General features: G+C 40.6%; 1 protein-coding gene across 2 annotated transcripts in view; it reads left to right on the top strand.

Moving 5' to 3' along the window:
• Nucleotides 1-23,551, top strand: part of ZFYVE27 (zinc finger FYVE-type containing 27) — a 1,067,636-nt gene that overhangs the window by 972,934 nt on the left and 71,151 nt on the right. The window lies entirely within an intron of this gene.

Below are 23,551 nucleotides of genomic sequence, written 5' to 3'. Positions count from 1 at the left end.
CCCTGGTGTATTTAAGTGCATTTCCACTTTTGTCCACTAGATGTCACCCTCTCCCCAACAATATCGACTTCACTGATATCTACTTCTATTTTCACTCTTCCTTACATTTTCTTTAATTCCCATCGTTTCTTTTTCTCTCTCTCTTCTTTATTTCACTCTATTCCTACCCACTATTCCTAGCCCACCTCCACTTACCTTTGTGCTAGTCAGTGTTCACTGATAGTTTTTCCATCCTCTACTGACCACTTTGTGTATCCCGCTCCATTCGCCCTACGGGCTCACTCCGCTCCCCTACCCTGCCCCCAATTCCCACCCGCCCCAGTACCTCTAACCTTCTACCCTCATAACCACACCCCCTTTACCAATCAACCACTCACTGAATCACTACTAGCCACACCCCATATCAATACCTCTACTCCCCTTACTTCTAAATCCCCTCCCTTCCACCTACTCTATCTTCCTAAACTAAACCTACTCTTCTCCCTACATACATACTACACTTTCTACTACCATGCCTTACAAATACCAATGTCTTCATACACTCTTACTCCTGATTACTCTTACCACAGCTTACCTCTTAACCTCCTATGAACAGCCACTCCTATCTCCTGTTATCATCCCTTCCAAACAAACCCTAACACCTTTTCCTGCTTTATCTACAACCTTCCTAAATGCCATCATTAAGCCTAGTTTCTTTCATGCTAAATATCACTGACTACATCATATTAAATACTCCATCTTAGGCAATAAAAAATTCCTTTACCACTATTACAAGCCTCTCCAATGTTACAATTTCATATTACTCCACTTATTAAAAGATGGGGACATCCACCCCAACCCTGGCCCAAGCCTTACCCCACCCCCATTCACCACAATCTCTACCATATGAACCCATTACCAACTACCAATCCCTCCAAATCACTCTCAATAGCCCATCTCAACTTACGTAGTATATGTAACAAAATACCACAAGTTCATGCCCTTCTGGATGTCCAGCAATTCGATATTCTCTGTTTAACAGAAACATGGCTTAAACCCACAATAAAAGACACAGAAATCATCCCCCCAGGCTATAGCATCATTCGACATGACCGTTTGAACAAAAAAGGCAGAGGGGTTGCAATTATCTATAAAACAGGGCTACAAATCAGCAAAATGAATTATAACTTACCTTCTGATAACAACATAAAAATAATTATTTCTAAACTGTTGCTTAACTCCCATAAATCAGTTTACATCATCTGCACCTACCTTCCCCCAGGTAAAAATCTAACTATATTAGAGGACCTCCTAAATTGGCTTTCTACCAATCTCCCTCAAGAAACAATTCTACTAGGAGACTTTAATATTGATTGGAATTTATGTAACAACACCAATCCTTCATCCCTTATTAACCTGCATGGCTTTTCACAAGCTATAAACTCTCCAACCAGAACAAACAAACATAACAACAAAAAAAATCTTAGACTGGATTCTTACAAATTGTTCACAACAAAACTATACAACAGGAACCCTCCCAGATGACCTTAGTGACCACTCTCTCATATATATTATTAGACATAAAACAACCTTAAATATCCCCTCTTCAGTCAGAACCATCCGCAGCAAAAACCACCTTGACCATGAACTGTTTATAACCGAACTTAAACAATGTAACTGGTCTCCCCTTAAGTCTCTCTCTATAGATGAAGCGGTTAATTACATTAATACCACCTTCCTAGCAATCCTAGACCAACATGCCCCTATCCTTTCCATAAGAATGAAAAATAAACCAGCTCCATGGCTCTCAAATCATACTAGGAAACTAATCCTCAATAGAAATAAATCTTGGGCTAAATGGTGGTCCACAAAGGACACAACTGATCACCAAACCTTTAAACAACAAAGAAATATTACAAAAAAAAGCTATCCTACAGGACAAAAAGAACTTTTATATACAACTACAACAAACATCCCTTCATCAACCACATAAATTTTGGTCTACTATTAACACACTACTATCCCCAGGCAGAGTGGAATCACCTAACCCACTAGGCTCCAACCCAGACTGTCCAATGCAAACAGCTAATGCCTTCAATTCTTTCTTCACCACCACTATACTAAAACTAGCAAATCAGCAAAACCCAGACTTATCTAACTTGCCCAGTCCAAGCTCTACTCCTCCCCCTTTTCACCTTGAACCTATTCCCATCTCCTATATATCTTCCCTACTTCAAAAACTAAAACCTAATACCCCCTCAGCTGACCAACTACCAGCAGAATACCTCAAAATAGGAGCCAAAGCCATTGCCTACCCAATCTCCATATTAATCAACAGAACCTTAAAAGAAGGTTTAATCCCATCAATCTGGAAAATCTCATATATTATTCCTCTTCATAAAGGTGGCAACTCTACTGATTTCTCTAACTTTCGCCCCATTGCTCTACTCTCCCCACTTGCTAAAATCATGGAGAAATGTATCCATAAACAACTTATAACCCACCTACTCCACCATCATCTCCTAGCTAACTGTCAACACGGTTTACGACCATTTCATAGTACCACCACAGCCTTACTATCCTTTAATAACTGTATCAACAAAAATTGTAAAAATAATACTTTATCCTCTGCTTTCTTTGTAGACCTATCTAAAGCCTTCGACATGGTTAATCATCAACTTCTCCTCCACCTACTGAAGTCCCTCTCCTTCGACTATTCTGCCATTAACTAGTTCAAATCCTATCTGGATAACCGAAAACAAGCTGTTCTCTGGCAAAACCATCTTTCTGACCTTCTTCCTACCTCTTTAGGTGTCCCACAAGGCTCTATTTTAGGTCCACTACTGTTTTCCATTTTCATAAATGACCTTCACCTCTCTATTCCACAGTCTACCTGTATTCAATATGCTGATGACTCCACTATGATTTGTTCTGCCTCATCACAAATTGATCTTCATTCTCACACACAAAAAGCCTTCTCTACTATTGAAAAATGGTTCTCTAACCACTGTCTTCTTCTTAACCCTAAAAAAAAAAAAACTACTGCTCTTTACCCCATCTCATCTATCTCCCCCCTCTCCATTTCACACTTACATCTGACGATGGCACCGTTATCTCTCCTGACCCCACCACCAAACTCCTTGGAATTACTATTGACAATCAACTAAAGTTTGACACTCACATAAATTCTACAATTAAATCTACTAACAAAAAACTTGGATTCCTTTATCGCATTAAACCTTTCCTGACACCAGTAGCCAGAGCCACAATAGCTAGAACCCATTTAATCTCTACCCTGTTATATGCATCCCCCACATATACCAATCTTTCTAAAAATAATCTTAACAATCTTACTAGATCATACAATAATATTGCTAGATTTGCTACCAACTCACCTTACAGGACCCACCATTGTCAGAATCTAAAATAGCTAAAATGGCTTGAATTACCGCTACTACTACAATTTAACCAACTTATAATCGCCCACAAAGCCCTACACCAACCCAATAACACCCCAATTCTCTCTACCTTTATAAGACATTATAATAATTTGAAGAATCTGCGCTCTGCCAACAAAATGTTGACACACACTTCCTTCTCTAATAACTTAGCAGGTGATTCCTTATTCCCAAACTCAGTTGGTAAAATATGGAATCAGTTGCCAAATTACCTCACTACCCTTACCTCTCTCCCACTATTTAAAACTAACCTAAAACTTTTCGTCTTCAATCACTGGTTATGCTCTTGTAATAACCCTGACTAACCGTTTGTTTTTTCTCTAACTACCTGTCACCAATCAAAATATTATTCTCTACCATAAATCTCTACTTCTAACCATTCCTTATAACTACCCCTCCTCCTTCTTCTTTGCACTCTCCCCCCTGAGTATATAAATCTCTACTTCTAACCATTCCTTATAACTACCCTCCTCCTTCTTCTTTGCACTCTCCTCCCTGAGTATATAAATCTCTACTTCTAACCATTCCTTATAACTACCCCGCCTCCTTCTTCTTTGCACTCTCCCTCCTGAGTATATAAATCTCTACTTCTAACCATTCCTTATAACTACCCCTCCTCCTTCTTCTTTGCACTCTCCCCCCTGAGTATATAAATCTCTACTTCTAACCATTCCTTATAACTACCGCGCCTCCTTCTTCTTTGCACTCTCCCCTGAGTATATAAATCTCTACTTCTAACCATTCCTTATAACTACCCTCCTCCTTCTTCTTTGCACTCTCCCCTGAGTATATAAATCTCTACTTCTAACCATTCCTTATAACTACCCCTCCTCCTTCTTCTTTGCACTCTCCCCTGAGTATATAAATCTCTACTTCTAACCATTCCTTATAACTACCCCTCCTCCTTCTTCTTTGCACTCTCCCCTGAGTATATAAATCTCTACTTCTAACCATTCCTTATAACTACCCCTCCTCCTTCTTCTTTGCACTCTCCCCTGAGTATATAAATCTCTACTTCTAACCATTCCTTATAACTACCCTCCTCCTTCTTCTTTGCACTCTCCCCTGAGTATATAAATCTCTACTTCTAACCATTCCTTATAACTACCCTCCTCCTTCTTCTTTGCACTCTCCCCTGAGTATATAAATCTCTACTTCTAACCATTCCTTATAACTACCCCTCCTCCTTCTTCTTTGCACTCTCCCCTGAGTATATAAATCTCTACTTCTAACCATTCCTTATAACTACCCTCCTCCTTCTTCTTTGCACTCTCCCCTGAGTATATAAATCTCTACTTCTAACCATTCCTTATAACTACCCTCCTCCTTCTTCTTTGCACTCTCCCCTGAGTATATAAATCTCTACTTCTAACCATTCCTTATAACTACCCTCCTCCTTCTTCTTTGCACTCTCCTCCTGAGTATATAAATCTCTACTTCTAACCATTCCTTATAACTACCCTCCTCCTTCTTCTTTGCACTCTCCCCTGAGTATATAAATCTCTACTTCTAACCATTCCTTATAACTACCCTCCTCCTTCTTCTTTGCACTCTCCCCTGAGTATATAAATCTCTACTTCTAACCATTCCTTATAACTACCCCTCCTTCTTCTTTGCACTCTCCCCTGAGTATATAAATCTCTACTTCTAACCATTCCTTATAACTACCCCTCCTCCTTCTTCTTTGCACTCTCCCCTGAGTATATAAATCTCTACTTCTAACCATTCCTTATAACTACCCTCCTCCTTCTTCTTTGCACTCTCCCCTGAGTATATAAATCTCTACTTCTAACCATTCCTTATAACTACCCTCCTCCTTCTTCTTTGCACTCTCCCCTGAGTATATAAATCTCTACTTCTAACCATTCCTTATAACTACCCTCCTCCTTCTTCTTTGCACTCTCCCCTGAGTATATAAATCTCTACTTCTAACCATTCCTTATAACTACCCCTCCTCCTTCTTCTTTGCACTCTCCCCTGAGTATATAAATCTCTACTTCTAACCATTCCTTATAACTACCCCTCCTCCTTCTTCTTTGCACTCTCCCCTGAGTATATAAATCTCTACTTCTAACCATTCCTTATAACTACCCCTCCTCCTTCTTCTTTGCACTCTCCCCTGAGTATATAAATCTCTACTTCTAACCATTCCTTATAACTACCCTCCTCCTTCTTCTTTGCACTCTCCCCTGAGTATATAAATCTCTACTTCTAACCATTCCTTATAACTACCCCTCCTCCTTCTTCTTTGCACTCTCCCCTGAGTATATAAATCTCTACTTCTAACCATTCCTTATAACTACCCCTCCTCCTTCTTCTTTGCACTCTCCCCTGAGTATATAAATCTCTACTTCTAACCATTCCTTATAACTACCCTCCTCCTTCTTCTTTGCACTCTCCCCTGAGTATATAAATCTCTACTTCTAACCATTCCTTATAACTACCCTCCTCCTTCTTCTTTGCACTCTCCCCTGAGTATATAAATCTCTACTTCTAACCATTCCTTATAACTACCCTCCTCCTTCTTCTTTGCACTCTCCCCTGAGTATATAAATCTCTACTTCTAACCATTCCTTATAACTACCCCTCCTCCTTCTTCTTTGCACTCTCCCCTGAGTATATAAATCTCTACTTCTAACCATTCCTTATAACTACCCTCCTCCTTCTTCTTTGCACTCTCCCCTGAGTATATAAATCTCTACTTCTAACCATTCCTTATAACTACCCTCCTCCTTCTTCTTTGCACTCTCCCCTGAGTATATAAATCTCTACTTCTAACCATTCCTTATAACTACCCTCCTCCTTCTTCTTTGCACTCTCCCCTGAGTATATAAATCTCTACTTCTAACCATTCCTTATAACTACCCCCTCCTTCTTCTTTGCACTCTCCCCTGAGTATATAAATCTCTACTTCTAACCATTCCTTATAACTACCCTCCTCCTTCTTCTTTGCACTCTCCCCTGAGTATATAAATCTCTACTTCTAACCATTCCTTATAACTACCCTCCTCCTTCTTCTTTGCACTCTCCCCTGAGTATATAAATCTCTACTTCTAACCATTCCTTATAACTACCCTCCTCCTTCTTCTTTGCACTCTCCCCTGAGTATATAAATCTCTACTTCTAACCATTCCTTATAACTACCCTCCTCCTTCTTCTTTGCACTCTCCCCTGAGTATATAAATCTCTACTTCTAACCATTCCTTATAACTACCCCTCCTCCTTCTTCTTTGCACTCTCCCCTGAGTATATAAATCTCTACTTCTAACCATTCCTTATAACTACCCTCCTCCTTCTTCTTTGCACTCTCCCCTGAGTATATAAATCTCTACTTCTAACCATTCCTTATAACTACCCTCCTCCTTCTTCTTTGCACTCTCCCCTGAGTATATAAATCTCTACTTCTAACCATTCCTTATAACTACCCTCCTCCTTCTTCTTTGCACTCTCCCCTGAGTATATAAATCTCTACTTCTAACCATTCCTTATAACTACCCTCCTCCTTCTTCTTTGCACTCTCCCCTGAGTATATAAATCTCTACTTCTAACCATTCCTTATAACTACCCTCCTCCTTCTTCTTTGCACTCTCCCCTGAGTATATAAATCTCTACTTCTAACCATTCCTTATAACTACCCTCCTCCTTCTTCTTTGCACTCTCCCCTGAGTATATAAATCTCTACTTCTAACCATTCCTTATAACTACCCTCCTCCTTCTTCTTTGCACTCTCCCCTGAGTATATAAATCTCTACTTCTAACCATTCCTTATAACTACCCTCCTCCTTCTTCTTTGCACTCTCCCCTGAGTATATAAATCTCTACTTCTAACCATTCCTTATAACTACCCTCCTCCTTCTTCTTTGCACTCTCCCCTGAGTATATAAATCTCTACTTCTAACCATTCCTTATAACTACCCTCCTCCTTCTTCTTTGCACTCTCCCCTGAGTATATAAATCTCTACTTCTAACCATTCCTTATAACTACCCTCCTCCTTCTTCTTTGCACTCTCCCCTGAGTATATAAATCTCTACTTCTAACCATTCCTTATAACTACCCTCCTCCTTCTTCTTTGCACTCTCCCCTGAGTATATAAATCTCTACTTCTAACCATTCCTTATAACTACCCTCCTCCTTCTTCTTTGCACTCTCCCCTGAGTATATAAATCTCTACTTCTAACCATTCCTTATAACTACCCTCCTCCTTCTTCTTTGCACTCTCCTCCTGAGTATATAAATCTCTACTTCTAACCATTCCTTATAACTACCCTCCTCCTTCTTCTTTGCACTCTCCCCTGAGTATATAAATCTCTACTTCTAACCATTCCTTATAACTACCCTCCTCCTTCTTCTTTGCACTCTCCCCTGAGTATATAAATCTCTACTTCTAACCATTCCTTATAACTACCCTCCTCCTTCTTCTTTGCACTCTCCCCTGAGTATATAAATCTCTACTTCTAACCATTCCTTATAACTACCCTCCTCCTTCTTCTTTGCACTCTCCCCTGAGTATATAAATCTCTACTTCTAACCATTCCTTATAACTACCCTCCTCCTTCTTCTTTGCACTCTCCCCTGAGTATATAAATCTCTACTTCTAACCATTCCTTATAACTACCCCTCCTCCTTCTTCTTTGCACTCTCCCCTGAGTATATAAATCTCTACTTCTAACCATTCCTTATAACTACCCTCCTCCTTCTTCTTTGCACTCTCCCCTGAGTATATAAATCTCTACTTCTAACCATTCCTTATAACTACCCTCCTCCTTCTTCTTTGCACTCTCCCCTGAGTATATAAATCTCTACTTCTAACCATTCCTTATAACTACCCTCCTCCTTCTTCTTTGCACTCTCCCCTGAGTATATAAATCTCTACTTCTAACCATTCCTTATAACTACCCTCCTCCTTCTTCTTTGCACTCTCCCCTGAGTATATAAATCTCTACTTCTAACCATTCCTTATAACTACCCCTCCTCCTTCTTCTTTGCACTCTCCCCTGAGTATATAAATCTCTACTTCTAACCATTCCTTATAACTACCCTCCTCCTTCTTCTTTGCACTCTCCCCTGAGTATATAAATCTCTACTTCTAACCATTCCTTATAACTACCCTCCTCCTTCTTCTTTGCACTCTCCCCTGAGTATATAAATCTCTACTTCTAACCATTCCTTATAACTACCCTCCTCCTTCTTCTTTGCACTCTCCCCTGAGTATATAAATCTCTACTTCTAACCATTCCTTATAACTACCCTCCTCCTTCTTCTTTGCACTCTCCCCTGAGTATATAAATCTCTACTTCTAACCATTCCTTATAACTACCCTCCTCCTTCTTCTTTGCACTCTCCCCTGAGTATATAAATCTCTACTTCTAACCATTCCTTATAACTACCCTCCTCCTTCTTCTTTGCACTCTCCCCTGAGTATATAAATCTCTACTTCTAACCATTCCTTATAACTACCCCTCCTCCTTCTTCTTTGCACTCTCCCCTGAGTATATAAATCTCTACTTCTAACCATTCCTTATAACTACCCTCCTCCTTCTTCTTTGCACTCTCCCCTGAGTATATAAATCTCTACTTCTAACCATTCCTTATAACTACCCTCCTCCTTCTTCTTTGCACTCTCCCCTGAGTATATAAATCTCTACTTCTAACCATTCCTTATAACTACCCCTCCTCCTTCTTCTTTGCACTCTCCCCTGAGTATATAAATCTCTACTTCTAACCATTCCTTATAACTACCCTCCTCCTTCTTCTTTGCACTCTCCCCTGAGTATATAAATCTCTACTTCTAACCATTCCTTATAACTACCCTCCTCCTTCTTCTTTGCACTCTCCCCTGAGTATATAAATCTCTACTTCTAACCATTCCTTATAACTACCCTCCTCCTTCTTCTTTGCACTCTCCCCTGAGTATATAAATCTCTACTTCTAACCATTCCTTATAACTACCCTCCTCCTTCTTCTTTGCACTCTCCCCTGAGTATATAAATCTCTACTTCTAACCATTCCTTATAACTAACCCTCCTCCTTCTTCTTTGCACTCTCCCCTGAGTATATAAATCTCTACTTCTAACCATTCCTTATAACTACCCTCCTCCTTCTTCTTTGCACTCTCCCCTGAGTATATAAATCTCTACTTCTAACCATTCCTTATAACTACCCCTCCTCCTTCTTCTTTGCACTCTCCCCTGAGTATATAAATCTCTACTTCTAACCATTCCTTATAACTACCCCTCCTCCTTCTTCTTTGCACTCTCCCCCCTGAGTATATAAATCTCTACTTCTAACCATTCCTTATAACTACCCCTCCTCCTTCTTCTTTGCACTCTCCCCCCTGAGTATTACTTCTTATCTGTAACTCTATTAGCCATTTTTTTCTGTCTTATTCTAATTTTTGGTAACTGCAGAGGTATTACGCCATATTAATATTATTGCCAAATTTTTTCCATGCAATGTTCAAAATGTTGTTTTAAAATGTCTATTCTATAAATGTAAAATCAAAATGTTATTGAATGTTTTTCTATGTCTCTATGATGCTGTGTAACTGGAGCTTTTCTCCCCGGGCCTCCCCTGAAAATGGACATGTATCCAGTTGGACTAGCCCGGTAAACAAATGTAAAATAAATAAACAAATGTAAAATAAAATAAATAAATAAAATAAAGTAGTCATACAAAACAATTTCTACTTCATACTATTTGAGAAAAATAACAAAATTGATTTGAATATCAACAATTGCTACTACTCTTTTTAAAGCGCCGAAGATTCTGGTAATGTAAGGCCAGGAGGGCTCGATTGAGTCAGTATACATTGTTTTGTATAAACGTTTATGGCAGCTCAGGTTAAATGCTAATCACAATGCAGGTGGCTGAACGATTTTATATCCATTGGTAGTGTTTTAAGATTAAGGTCTTATCAAGTGTAAACTTTCTACTAGGGCTACATTTTGGGGCCCTTAATGAATATAACAAATTTAATAGTTTTCTGTTTTGTAAGTATTTTCAGTATAATTGGTTTATTTTTATGCTGTTTGTTTTTAAGTGTTTAATTGGTGTGTGTCATGTGATTAGGTGGGGATGGGGTATTTAAGTTTGTTTACGGGTACTGGCTTTTACTCTGATGTATTTCCAGATAAAAGCTCTTAATGGACTAAATGATTTGCTGTGGATTTTCATTTCTCCTCTTGCCTTTTGTTTGTGTGTTTCTTGGATTTTTCTGCATACATTGTTCCTACAGCAAACCACAGCCCCTGAACAGCATTCCACTATTAGGTATGAACAAAATAAATAAATAAAAATAAAAGAATGTGCAAGTGGACTTCCCGTAATGTGGGTTGTACTTACCTGTTCATCGTTGTCAGTAGCATAATGGGTTCCATGAAATCATCTGCATGCACTGCATGTAAATGACACGGCCTGCTGACCATACCTGTTTGGTGCCTGCGCAGAATGTTATTTACGTCTGAGTCACTGGCGTATTATCCTCACTATCTCTGTTGTTCTGATGGTTAGTAACCAGAGACAGTGGCCGCTGATGGACTATACCATCATGTTGGATACGCAGGGTGGTCAGACAAATGTCGTCTTATGGCATTATTTGTACAGAGGCTTGCCAAATGAGAACTTTGTACAAAGCCTTGCCCTTCTGCTGTTATAGGGAAGTTCAGTGAGGTCACACCTGAGCAAAGCAAATCAAATCTTCAAATTAATTTCAGCTAAAAAATTGCACATTTGAGCATTAAGAGTTGCACACTAGTCCATTACATAAACTGATTTTTCCAGAATAGTAAACCTCAAGATTAAATGAAGCTGTTCGAATTAGAGTTGAGCAGATTGGATTCTCTGTTTTGTTGGATTTCCGATGGGGTCCCTGCTAGTTTTTCTTCTTGCAGTTTCCTGGTGTTCTGTAATATTTTGTCATAAGGCCTGCATATCAGTAGATTGTCATTTTAAAGTACTGAGAAAACTCTCTGATAAAACAATTTCAGAGTGTCAAGACTTGTTTTCCCCACAGACCTTTAGAACGTATGTGCTACTCCCTCATATTGACCCTTGTTGAGGCTGTTAATGTAGATAGCTTAAAAAGTAAGAACAAAAGTAATATACTGCATCAACTGTATAATTATGGATGCCCTTCTATTTTCATGTTGCAGTATTCTCACTGTGGGATTCTCCACCTCAGGCGATCCGAACATCGGCTCCTATACAAAAACTTTCAGCCTGGTTGCTGTTGGTGCATGGGATGTCACATGTAGGGCAATAAACCAGGGACTATAAATGTGATGTTTGCATGCACAGACCTCAGAACTTCTCTGCCGCAGTCGAACGTCAGATCGATTACATCGCTCCTCTTTATCAAGACTTCCAATGCTAAGTACCCTGTTGGGGATTTCTTATTAATATTATTGCTTGAAGCTTGGTTAGCTGCTTTTTACGTTAGCCGATGTCAACGAAGAAAGGTAAATGTCGATGTGGATGTCAAATTCCGCATAAAGACACCCACAACTGTTGCATCTTCTGAATTGGCTGGGAATATGACCATACTTCCTGCGCCATCTGCCAATCTTTCATCCCAAAAACTCTTAGAAACCATTTATCCGTCCTTAACCTGTACTTAGAAAATCAAAGGCTTAAGAAACTAGCCCTTAGGATGAATCTGGAATAGGCCAAACCAATGGAACCACCAAAGAAAAAGGCCAAAGTTTCACGGCCTACCACCACTGCCTCTCCGTCATCAGATGCTCCACCAACCGCCAATGTAGGGGTTGAGGGATGCCCGCTAGAGCCATCTGCTTCAACGGCCTCCCTCGAGGTAACCATATTCGAAGCACAGGCTGGTACGTCCACAGAGACAACTCAGATGTCATTTATTCCCAGTGTTGAGGGGGAGCTAGGTTCTACCACATGCCCTTCTGGATCTCAGGAAGCCGAAGTCCCTTCAGTTACTAAGGCCCCAGATTCTAGGCCTACACTGTCTCCTAAAGCTACTCCTTCTAAAAGAAGACAAAAAACTAGATGTTTATCTAGCCTTTCTGAAAGTCAACCTGACTGGCAGTCCTTCACTCAGTGCCTGATGCAGACCTTCATGGCCCTAAGGCCTACACCTTCCTCAGACCCTTCTAGTCTACTGCTCAGCCCAAGGCCTACTCATGCTACCTCACTCCTTCCTATTCCCCAGGAAGAAGAAGAAGAGGCCCTCTCATCTTGCTCAGAGGAGTCTCTCATGTATTCTTCTCAAATAGCCTCATCCCTGGAATATTATTCTCCAGATGAGGATTCTGTTGAAGGAGACTCCCCTCCAGAGGACATAATCTTTGGTGAAACCATCACTAAAATGAAAGAATATTTCAAATGGGATACTTCCCAGATGTCAGAAACTCAAAAAAGATACTTTGAATTGTTGCAGGTTGAATCACCCTCCCCATCTGCCATTCCTCTGGTGATCCCTGCATATCTTGACACATTTGCAAGGCTGTCTTTATTAGATTATCCAGGAGTTGTGCAGGAGCAGATCCAGTTATTCCTTAGATGTTGTTTTAGTTTTGCTTTGAAAATGTTTTTCTTCTCTGCTAGTTTAAGTTGAAGTGGCAAAGAGTTGCAGATTTTGGTGATATGGTCGGAGTACAGTGAGTGGCCAGCAGAGTTGTTAGATTTAGTTGTGGCTAGACGAGGTTTACTGATTTGTGTATCTGTGTGGGTCAAGCTTTTGCTTTTTAATCCAAATAATGTTACTGCTTGAAGCCATGTCAATGAAGTGCCATTATCCAGCTTCCAGTTCATTAAAACAGCACAGACAGAAATCCAACAGCAACAACTTGGCTCTTCGGGAGCAAGAAAATGTGCCCTGCAGTAGTTTTGGAATTGCTACATCATGGGAAGAACAGTTTATTTGAGTTGATTTTGATCACCAGGCAGTTTACCATGCTCAGATGAACCTGGCTTTGACCTCCTTAATGGATATTATGTTTTTTTATCAGTTACGAAAAGGGTGGAATTGTACACCTGCCTTTGTTATAGTATGCCATTATTGGAAAAGTGGGGCTTGCATTGTTAGTTCAAGACAGACTTTATAACTTAGTTTTACATCAGTTGGTATCACTGACTGTCATTTGTAGCTGGTTGTTTGTGGTACCGTTTCATCCAATGCACATGGCAGAAACCAGCAAGGTTTTCTTATTACTCAGAATATGTTTCTGCATATTTATTGATGTATGGTAACCGTGTCATGAATACAAATTATTTTCATAAATAGCAGCACACTGGTTAACATTCTGCAGCTTTTGCAAATTGAAGAAGTGTATGCTCACCGTGCCGTGCCATCTCTGCGTGCTTTGCCCAGCTGCTTATTAAATTAGTGTACTTTTGCTTAAATAATTTAATTAGTTTATTTATTTATTTACTCATCTGCTACTAATGGGTCTGAGTAGACATAGGTGCCTTTTACAGTGATGATCTAGAAGCATTATCTGTCTATCTAGCTTCCATAGAGTTACTCATTATGTAAGAAGATACTGAGGGACTTAAACCCAGGACTGCAAGATGAAGCTCATCTGAAAAATGTTGTGATTAAATGAAATAGATTAATATGTAATACTTAGTATTTAATTACTTATGTCAAATAATGCATTACCAGAGAACTAGACAGGCATTTATTTCCATGTTTGAAACTTTGACAAAAGTATTCAAGTTTAATTGTAATGTAAACACAAGATTGGTATCTATGCTAATAAATGCATTCAGATAGTTGCACCACCAGTGACAGTCAAAGTAATATTGCAAATTACCAAGTTATTCAAAATATGTATAATAAACATAGTAGCAACAATTTATTCATATGAAACTCAGCAATAGTGTGCTAAGTGCATTAAATTACTGTGTCTACAATGAAAGTACTATAACATTTTAAATTATTCATATCTCTGGGTGCAGATTTAGCAAGTAATTATGTAACTGATATGACAGCAGTCATTTATTCACATGAAACTAAGCAGCAGACACACAAGAGGCCTGTTTCATCATTCAGTATAGCTTTAAATTGCATAAGCCATTGTCTGGAGTTCTTTATTTCAAAAGAGAGTAGTTTTCTGGCAAAGAGCAGTCTTCTATGAATACAGAACTTCGTAACAACCACGACCTTCATTCATCTTTATTGCCTGTAAAGAACTCCAGGGCTTGAACTGTATGTACAGCTTGTCATAGCAGTGTTTTACTTTACTTTCCTTGTTAGGAGCCCGCTTTACATCAGCACTTGAATGGGGCATGCAGGACAGTTTCATTTATCTTTTGAAGTACTGCAACAAATCTCCACAAGCAGCTCTGTGAAGTCTTGGAAAGAGCTAAATGTATTCATATATCGCTCCTTTTGTGAACCTAAATGTACATTCTGGTACACCAGAACTAATCCGTTTGTTTGCTCAAGTCTGCTTGGAAATGTTGCAGATTTTTGAAATGATTAGCCAGGTTGAATATCACAATGTCTGCTACTTTCAACTAGGATGATTGAAAGTCATTAGAACTTAGAAAATCTTATTGCTTTTGGGAAACTTGTTTAAGAACATTGCTGTGACAGTTGAATAAATCAAAATTTCATTTCCACAGATGTGTGCTTTTAAATAACTGTCCAAAACAGTGCTATCTTAAGGCCTTTTGATATACTGCTGTACCAAACTTTCCAGATGGAAAAAACTTCTCTGGCACAGAAAAATGTCTAGACTTCCTAAGCTGGCAGGAACATTGTGTGCCTTGTCATGTTAAAATGTAGTACGTTTGTAAGGTATAGGAGAACAAATCTAATTACAGAGTTGTGTGACTCTTGTACTTTGATGTACATTATGATAGAGAAAGTTGTCTGTAAACATATTTTACCAAAGTTAATATCATTAGGGATTTGTGACAGTTATCATCTCTGGCAGTACTGTCCTTGTTTGTTAACCATGGTTTGGCTTATTTTCCTTGCTCAGCTCTGTAACTTCATATTCATGTTCTTTCCAATGGGACACAGGTAAGCCAGTCTGCAACTTTTGCTGTGCACTAAAAGGGAATAAAGCTCATTATGAAATTGTTTGCAGATTGTTTCCTTTTGCTGTTATGATCCTTCTCTGTGAATTCATGTCTTAGCTTCTTTATTTCCTGGACACTTTCCTGATTTGCTGTTCGAAGTCCAAACTTTAATTTGACTGTGAGTGTGTTGTTCCCAACGCAGTGCAATGCAGCTCAGTTTAACTTTGCTGTACAGTAGTTTCCTACTTACTGATGACTTTGGGACATTTGGTGACTTGTGAGTCCATTCCTGTTCATAGGTGTGTACTAGGCTAATGACCACAAGGACCTTTTAAGTCTAGCTATGCATCCAAAATCTCTGACAAGTTCTGGTACACTTAGTAAGTGTAAGCAGGAGCTTGGGAGGTGAAACATTTACAAGCAGGACGATGAATCATTTACAGGCTGCCTGAGTCCATTAGAGACATAGGTGCCAAACCAGGGATGATTTTCCTGTTTGACTTGAATTGGGATAGGAAGGAACCCTGCTTCACATGGATGGAGGGGGGGGGGGCTGTTCCAGAGAAGGGATAGTCTCTGGGATACATACCTGTCTCTTCAGCAGGTCCTATTTATGTGCAGGCAAAGTTTAAGTCTTTGGAACAGGCAATTCTGGTGCTATTTGTTTTGTGGATATGCAGGAGGTCCATCAGAGTGGGGTCTGACAATGCCTTGTATGCCAGGCTTAGATCTCCCCTCAACTGACTGTAGGAGACAGAATACAGGGATAGGGCCTTGAGGCAGTTTGCATTGGACAGGTTTCTTATGCCTTGTTTTCTTTTAGTGAAGAAACTCTGTGGACATTACAGTTATTGGATATTCCTGGTTATGTACATACCAAATGGGGCACTGAATACACTGGAACAAATATGTCTTTGGACCTAGACGCCATACCTCTGTTTATAAGTTGCAAAACAGAATGATTTCCTCACTACTTTAGACACACGCTGGCCAAAAGCATTACTGTCTATGTGTGTCCCCAAGTCCCTGACTACTGGGTCAACTCTAAGGGGTGTGTTGTCAATGTGATAGTTACCAGGGATGGATGACTTCCCGAAGGATAGTATTATGCATTTCTTGTCATTTAGTTGTAGTCCATGGCTCTGACACCAGTTGTTTGACTGTGTCAGCCCTCCCTGGAGAACATTTGTGTCAGTGTGGCATTCAGTGACAGCTCCTAATTTGCAATCATATGCAAGTTTAGTCAGCCAGAGACCACTGACATTGGCCTTGACTTCAGAGAAGTGGACTCCCTGAGGGACTCTGCTTGTGATTGGCCTCTTTGTAAAAGTGGACTCCCCAGTTTTAACTTCCTGGGTAGACACAAACTGTACCATATAAAACACCAAAAACACTCAAGAGATGGGAAAAACATTGACACCACTGGATCCAATCAACACTGCTGCCAATAGTCAGAAATGAAGTGAGCCACAAGGAGGAAATGTAGTGAACCTCTAATAACAAACATCCACAGTTTAATAAAGCAGGATGTGACGTTATAAGGCCAATGTTTAAACAGAACGATCTTCAGAGTGAATCCTTGTCTAATGAACTAGATATTCTCAATGCAAGTATAACTAATGATATATTGTTTGAGCATTATGACACAAATTACTCAAACATATTTTCTAAGCTGGATAATGAAGGTGAAATTATTTTGAAATGTAAATTATGCATATTTCAAAGGAATCTGGCGAGAGAGAGATGCTAACAGGTCCAAAACACATATATTACAACAGTTGTCAGTTAAAGGAGTCTGTTGGTCAAATATTACAAATTTGTCATGATTCATGGCATTTTTTAAGTAAAATTAATACTGTTGCATATGATGAAGATTATTTTTTTTTTTTGTTACTATCGATGTGAATAATCCATATTCGGTTATACCCAGTGTGGGGCTAAGATGGTTTGAGGAAGTCTTGTTTGATATCAGCGTAATAGAAACAGATAAAGTTAACATGGTTAATTTATGGAGATTGCCTTAATTAACAATTTCCTATTTTTTTGAGGGGCAATTGTTTAAACAAGTGACTGGTGTGGCAATGGGGGATTTTGCTTATTGTGATTTGAACATGGAGAAGCTCAAGTGCATTGCCCTGTGTGACCGGCCTTGAGGTATATTTATTTCTGATGTAAATAGAGACGCCTCCACCTTTAGTCCCTGTCTGTATAGTAGCTAGTCTAAATGCTGGAAGGCATTTTAACCTTGCACTGTTGGGGTGCTCTCCACGGCTTTGAACCATTCCTCACTGACTGCACAGACGTCAGCATTCTCTAAGGTGAATAGAGCTTCTAGGGAGTGGAGTTTTTTGTTTAGACTCCTAGCACAGAGCAGTAACACCTTTAGATTTTCTTGGTTTTGATTTTCTGTGTTGGAAATACGTTCAGTTTGGCACTGCCTAAAGAGGCAGTGTGGAGGAGGACAGCGTTTTAGCTAATTTTTGAAAGCCTAAAAGGGAGAGGTGCAGACCATCCCTGGCAAAGAAGCGTGGATTGTTAACCATCTCCTTCCATGCCCACATATATTGCACTCCTTAGAATGACAGCAGAAATTCAGCCTATTATTAAAGTCAGTCATCTTTTCTTCATATTGTGGGGTTGTCCTTAGAGAAGGTAAAATGCTGCTCAATGCTAGGCTTATACCAGCCTGCGACACGTATTCTGAGAGCTCCATGCTGTCTGTCTTCATAAGTCTCAGTTACACGAAAGGCTCAGCAAATGAACTGAGTATACATTGTTATTTTGCCTTCAGCTCCTGTTCTGCTTTCCTGAATCATGAAGGAAACCAGTGCCAGAGGATGGTGTGGTTAGATGCAGTAAGGAAACCAGTGAGGGTATTTACAGTGCCAGAGGATGGTGTGGTTAGATGTAGTAAGGAAACCATTGAGTGTGTTTACAGTGCCAGAGGATGGTGTGGTTAGATGCAGTAAGGAGACCAGTGAGTGTATTTACAGTGCCAGAGGATGGTGTGGTTAGATGCAGTAAGGAAACCAGTGAGTGTATTTACAGTGCCAGAGGATGGTGTGGTTAGATGCAGTAAGGAGACCAGTGAGTGTATTTACAGTGCCAGAGGATGGTGTGGTTAGATGCAGTAAGGAGACCAGTGAGTGTATTTACAGTGCCAGAGGATGGTGTGGTTCGATGCAGTAAGGAAACCAGTGAGTGTATTTACAGTGCCAGAGGATGGTGTGGTTAGATGCAGTAAGGAAACCAGTGAGTGTATTTACAGTGCCAGAGGATGGTGTGGTTAGATGCAGTAAGGAAGCCAGTGAGTGTATTTGCAGTGCCAGAGGATGGTGTGGTTAGATGCAGTAAGGAAGCCAGTGAGTGTATTTGCAGTGCCAGAGGATGGTGTGGTTAGATGCAGTAAGGAGACCAGTGAGTGTATTTACAGTGCCAGAGGATGGTGTGGTTAGATGCAGTAAGGAGACCCGTGAGTGTATTTACAGTGCCAGAGGATGGTATGGTTAGATGCAGTAAGGAAACCAGTGAGTGTATTTACAGTGCCAGAGGATGGTGTGGTTAGGTGCAGTAAGGAGACCAGTGAGTGTATTTACAGTGCCAGAGGATGGTATGGTTAGATGCAGTAAGGAAACCAGTGAGTGTATTTACAGTGCCAGGGGATGGTGTGGTTAGATGCAGTAAGGAGACCAGTGAGTGTATTTACATTGCCAGAGGATGGTATGGTTAGATGCAGTAAGGAAACCAGTGAGTGTATTTACAGTGCCAGGGGATGGTGTGGTTAGATGCAGTAAGGAAACCAGTGAGTGTATTTACAGTGCCAGAGGATAGTGTGGTTAGATGCAGTAAGGAAACCAGTGAGTGTATTTACAGTGCCAGAAGATGGTGTGGTTAGATGCAGTAAGGAAACCAGTGAGTGTATTTACAGTGCCAGAGGATGGTGTGGTTAGATGCAATAAGGAAACCAGTGAGTGTATTTACAGTGCCAGAGGATGGTATGGTTAGATGCAGTAAGGAAACCAGTGAGTGTATTTACAGTGCCAGGGGATGGTGTGGTTAGATGCAGTAAGGAAACCAGTGAGTGTATTTACAGTGCCAGGGGATGGTGTGGTTAGATGCAGTAAGGAAACCAGTGAATGTATTTACAGTGCCAGGGGATGGTCTGGTTAGATGCAGTAAGGAGACCAGTGAGTGTATTTACAGTGCCAAAGGATGGTGTGGTTAGATGCAGTAAGGAGACCAGTGAGTGTATTTACAGTGCCAGAGGATGGTGTGGTTAGAATGCAGTAAGGAGACTAGTGAGTGTATTTACAGTGCCAGAGGATGGTGTGGTTAGATGCAGTAAGGAGACCAGTGAGTGTATTTAGAGTGCCAGGGGATGTTGTCGTTAGATGCAGTAAGGAGACCAGTGAGTGTATTTACAGTGCCAGAGGATGGTATGGTTAGATGCAGTAAGGAAACCAGTGACTGTATTTACAGTGCCAGAGGATGGTGTGGTTAGATGCAATAGGAAAAGCACGTTGTAGCTCAGATGTTCTTATTTCAGTCTCCGAATGTCTGTCTTCTACTTGTACTCAGAGTAGCATTGCTGGCTCTAGGATAGCGACAGTGACTTGACAACAGTTTATGTAGGAGACTAACAGAAAATGCCAAGACTGACTGCTCAGTGGGTCGTACACTTTAAACCTGTAACTTAGCGAAAATAGATAGCAATAGTAAATTGCAGCTGGCAACCTACTATGTTTGTTGTATTTTGTGCATACATATGGAGAATGATAAGAAAATTCACCATAACTCATTGTCAGGCAAACTTTATCACAATTGAAAAGTATTACCTTGAGGAATTCTGGGTCAGAGTGTGAGAACCTCCTCAAATGATGCAAGACAATGTATATGTATTTGTTAATCTTTTTTATTCGCTGTGTATGCTAGCCATCAGGACAGTCCTGTGACTAAGGCCATTCTGTGTGCCATCGCCATTGTGGTGTGCCTGATTGTTTGGGATGTAGGTAGTTCTGTTCACACACGTGGACATGCTGTCTGATTAAAAAATGAAATTACACCAAATTGCATTTGTTCAAAATTGAAAAAATAGAATTACTCCATCCACCATTACAGGAACAAGTTTAGTTAGTTTTGTTAACTTTTTTGTTGAGGCTGCTTTTTCTTTTCACTAACAGGCTTGACTATATAATTTCTCTTGTTTCTGCATGTATAAAGTCACATAATCCTGAGTAAGACATGCCCTGTTTGTGGGGAGGTGGGATTTAGCCTTGTCAGTCACTCGTATGTCAAAGGAGACATTGTCTATGTGTACAGTCAGGCATGGTTTGACCAAATTTTAAAACTAATCAAATCATTTCCCTTAATCCAAGAAAAAATGTGGTTGATATCAGTGTCCCTTTATCTTGGGAAACTCTCACCAGATTCTGAATGACAACATCCGCACAGAATGGTATCTCCAAGTTTATGTCCTAGGGATGGGCATTTCAGTTACGTTTTCAATCAGTTACACTTCACTTTCTACTCCTACTATTTCTATTACTGGGACCTTATATTGTCTACCTTGCTTGTTTTATCAGTTGCTATTAACCCATCTTATTAGTTTTCAGTTGATAGCACTTTTGTATATAATTGGGTTTTTAGTCAGTGTTCATAGGTTCATAGGTTCATACTAGGCTATCTACCCTGGGGCATATATAAGCATAGCCCGATTGTGTTTGGCTTACGCCACCCCTTGATTTGAGTATACTGTGTCCTTTTTAAAGTTTAGTTTACTGTGCCTCTGTCTAATAGTGACACAGAAGTAATCCCCAGGACAAACCTAAGATCCCCCATCCACTCATCAAGATTCTTCTTGAAGAGAGTCAGTGAGGTTCTCTGCCTAACATGAATTGGAATTCTATTCCAGAGTGAAGGGAGCCTCTGGGTTATGAATCTGTCCCTCCAGCATGTTCTATTTATTTCTGTGCTGAGGTTCAAGTCCCTCGAGCGCTTGGTTCTAAGGGATTTAGATTTACTGAGGTGGAGCATGTCCATTAATTCTGGGTTGGACATAGCTTTATATGTCAGGCATAGATCGCCTCAAGGTAGGCGGTATGCAACTGAGTAGAGTTGGAGTTTTTTTAACCGAGCAGCATATGGCATCTGTTTGAGTCCCTTGATCCTCCTGGTGAGGTACTTTTGGGGTCTTTCTAATTGCTGCAGGTGTCGGGTAAGGTACATCCCAAAGGGGGCATTGTATTCTATGATGGGCCTGATGAGGGATGAATAAAGGGGCATGATTACCTCTCTTGATCTAGATGTGAATCCTTTCATGATGAGGTGGGCTATGTAGAAGGTCTTTCTAACCACTTTGGCAATGTGGTTGTCAAAGGAGAGATTGCTATCAACTTGGGTCCCCAGATCCCTAATTACTTTCTCTGTACTTAATGGGCTACCACCTATGTGGTAATTTGTGGGCACATTGTTTTTGCCAAAGGGTATGACTATACACTTTCTGGCATTTAGCTTTAGACCATGGCTCTGGCACCAGTTATCCGTCTCTGCGAGACCTTTTTGAAGGATGTTTGTGTCAGCTGGAGAGTCGATTATGGCGCCCAGTTTGCAGTCATCTGCGAACTTGGTGAGCCATAGTCCTCCCAAGTTGGCCTGTACCTCAGAAAAGTAAATACCGAACAAGAGAGGTCCCAGGACAGAACCTTGTGGGACGCCACTTGTGACCGGTTTCGAGTCTGACATGGCTCCACGAACTCTGACTCTGTGGGTTCTGTCTTTGAGCCAGTTTGCGACCATCTTGTGACATAGGGGTTTATATTTAGGCTGGATAGCTTATCTATGATGCCCTAGTGGGGTATTCTATCAAATGCCTTTGCGAGGTCCAGATAGGCTGTGTGGACTACCTTCCCTTCATCTATGGCCTTGGTGACTGTTTCGAAAAAGTCAACCAGGTTCAAAAGGCAGGAGCTGCCCTTGACAAAGCCAAATTGGTTAGGATCTAGTGTCTGTAGGTCCCCAATGTCTTTGTTTATGAGTTCCATGATGATCCTCTCCATAGCCTTGCAGACTAGGCTAGTCAGGCTTATGGGGCGATAGTTTCCAGGAGTCACAGAGGCGCCACCTTTGTGGAGTGGGACCACTGTTGCTGTACGCCATTCTTTGGGCACATATCCTGTAGTGAGGCTGAGATTGTACAGCAGTTTTACTCGAGGGATTAGTTCTTCTTGGAGTTCATGTAGGACGCAACCTGGGACGCCATCTGGTCCCATGGAAGCAGTGTTTTTTGCTTTGGAGAGGGCGACCTTCACCTGAGCATCAGAGATGTTTGGGAGGCTGCACTCTGCCGGGATAGATACTTGCTCTTTTGGGGGGGGGGATGGAGAAGTTTCCACTGAACCTGTCTGCCAGGATATTCCTGATGTCTGTGGGTTCAGGGTATTTTTTGTCGTTTAGAATCAACTCAGGACAAGTCTGGGAGTTGCATCCCAGGTTCCTAACATAACTGAAAAAAGCCTTATGATTGTCTTTAGTGTCCTGTGCAATTTTTCTCTCGAAGCTGGCCTTGGAGGATTTTATGAGGGATCGTAATTTTTTGCTAGTACTGATCAGAGATGCCTTCCCTTTTAGGGATTTTGCTCTATCATGTAGTAGCTTCCTCCTTCTGTTGTACAGTTTATTTATGGCTGGGGTCCACCAGACTGCACGCCTGCTTTTGGATGATTGGGTCTTGATTTTTTTTGGGATAGCATGATCCATGCATTCATGGAGATGTCCGTAGAATGCGTTTATATAGGATTCTGCAGTTTGGGCCGTAGTTTCCACTGGCCCTGGGGCCTTGAAGGATTCCACCTCGGTTTTGAGAAGTGTGAAGTTCGCTTTTGAGAAGTTTTTCATTGTGGTTTTCTGGGCTGGGGGTGGGGATGTGGATATCCAGTGAAATTAATTTATGGTCTGATCTTACCAATGAGGGATATACTTCTGGTATGGAGCATAGAGTCCCCATGTTGGTAATGATCAGGTCTAGTATGTTTTCCCCTCTTGTGGGAGTGGTGACTAGTTGTTCCATAGCATTTGAGTTTATAATTTCCAGGAACCTTTGGGATAAGGTGCTGGGGCT

This window comes from Protopterus annectens, chromosome 14.part0 (genome assembly GCF_019279795.1).
Source record: "Protopterus annectens isolate FY-2018-M chromosome 14.part0, PAN1.0, whole genome shotgun sequence".
In the NCBI taxonomy this organism is placed as follows: Eukaryota; Metazoa; Chordata; order Ceratodontiformes; family Protopteridae; genus Protopterus; species Protopterus annectens.
This window is presented reverse-complemented; position numbering and strand designations above follow the sequence as displayed.